Source organism: Carlito syrichta, unplaced genomic scaffold (genome assembly GCF_000164805.1).
Source record: "Carlito syrichta isolate Samal-C Ts95f unplaced genomic scaffold, Tarsius_syrichta-2.0.1 Scaffold302040, whole genome shotgun sequence".
Taxonomy (NCBI): Eukaryota; Metazoa; Chordata; class Mammalia; order Primates; family Tarsiidae; genus Carlito; species Carlito syrichta.
In genome coordinates, this window is record NW_007246136.1 from 208033 (window position 1) to 210396 (window position 2364).

A 2364-nucleotide genomic window follows, 5' to 3' on the forward strand; every position below is an offset into this window, starting at 1 on the left:
AACCCTTTTCTGTCTATATGATATCCCTCAACTTAATTTGATTACAATTAGTAACATGAATAGACTATACAATATCTAATAAATAGCACTTGTGGGAGCTTAAATGTTCATCACTAGTTTTAATTTTCTTGCTATCAAAAATCTCTTCCGAGTTTAAAACAACCAGTTTTCAAATAGCTTTTTAGAAAAGGAAAAAATGTAAAGTCTGCTTATAATGGTGTCTGAATTTATGATATTGAATAAATACAGCTATTTACATGCCCTTTGCTCACTTTTTTGCAGACAATGGAGCAATTTAATTTACTGGCTCTTGTTTCTCTGGAAGGGTTGCAATGCAAACTCAAAGTCCCCTAAAGTACAACTGAAAATCTGTACAGAAGTTTGATTCAATTAGTAATGATCTAACAGATCAAAAAGAAAACTCAGATTTATTTGTTATTTGCCAAATGATGATAAAGTATTGTCATTTCAGAAATATTTTCAGCACTATCCATGCACATAATGTTGACATTGTTCTTACGATAAGACAGGTTTAGATTGTGAAAGAGGTTGCTGGAAAATCTGAGGGTCATCTCTGTCACCCTTAGAAATAATTGCAGAGAATCATGAATAGAAACCTAATTGCAAGAGTTGCAGATATTCTCAACATATTTTTTTATTTAGCAACGCTGCCCTAGATTTTTTTTTCAATAAAGAATAGCAAATCCATGTTATTTAAAGTGTCATGTATTAATTGGTTATGAAAAATGCTCAGCGACTTCTCTGAGACCTGAAGCTTGCCTAGCATGGCAAGCACAGCCCTATTTTACTTGCTGCAGTCAATTAAAATCTGGGTCTCCTGAGCAATTTCTAGGTAGCGACCCTATCTGATAGCTCATCATTAGTTCACATCCTAATGACACAAAAACATTTCTGGAGACATTTAATTTTCAGCGCCAAAGGCTTTCTTGATAAAAATCTTTTAAAAAATAGCTGGAAAGTCTTACTTTAAAGATCAGAAATGGCATCGCTGTCTGGTGAAATAAGGGAACAATCACTGAAAGGAGAGGAAAAGTAATGGTTGGTGTCATCGTTTGACAATACATTTTAAGTGCTACTTGATACAACAAGAATTGCTTATACACTTATAAAGGAAGCAACATGGCGGGACTAAGATTATTAGGTTACATTCTGCTTAGTTGATCAGTTTTTGTATGCATGTTTATTATTGAGAGTGTAACATTTTCACCAGGATGGCTCCCATAAGTAATGCTGAATCAGAAAGAGAAAATCGTTTAATCATTCTCCAAAGGAGAGTTTAAAATCTTGATAAGAAAACAATGACTTAAGAATAAAAAACTCATCCCTTAATTTTAAAAATGCTTTAAAAATATTAAGCCCAAATCATAATGGTGTAAGCTATGAGTGTCTGAATTGTAATGCTCTATACAACGGTGGGTGCATACAGAGATGTTACTTATACCACCATAGCTTACATCCATCTTAATTCTTCATGAAATTAATGGGCTAAGAAAGGTATCATCCACCCCAAAATAATACATTATTTTGCCAGTGAGCTCAATTTTATTTTTCTTGGGGGTTGCATAAAATATACTCTGAATAGTCATAAAAATAAAATTGAAAAAACATAAAAATCACTCTATGGACACCCTGGAATCAGGGCCACCTTTCTCTGTCCCTTCAAACCAGACATTCTTTTAAAAATTGCCTTGTGTTAAGTCTCTTCAAGTTCAGTACTCTTTCCTTTTCCAATTCAGCTTCTGTTTTTCTATCTACATTTATTAAACTGCTTTCATTCTGGTAACCAATTCTTTCAAATAGCTAGATATAAAGGATATTTTGGTATCCTGATTTTACTGCACTATTGTGGGTTTTGACAGCATTGATAATCCATCATGACTCTACATTTTCTTCTTCTTTAGCCATTGTGACAAGATTTATTCTCATTAGGAAAGTCATGTTTAAATGTTACCACCTAGCCTGGGTGACTTTCTGTGACCACACTATTTAAAATAGCATCTATTCTAGACACCAATCCTGCTTTATTTCCTTCCCAATGTATATCACAAACTGAAATTCTATTATGTATTCTTTTGTCTTCTTAATTATTGCTCATATCCACCCTGCATTCTAAGCTTCATGAGGGCAAGGACTTGTTCTTCACAATTGAACCCTTAGCACTTGTAACAGTGCCTGGTACGCACAAAAATATTCCCAATAAACAGGGTCCAATGGACTAAATAAAGGACTATTAGGTACTATATCTTTAAAGGTGAGTGGATATTTTATCTTAGATTTCTCACAAATACCTTAACCTCATGCTTTTAAAATTTAATTTATTTTTTCCCAAACATAGTATTTGAA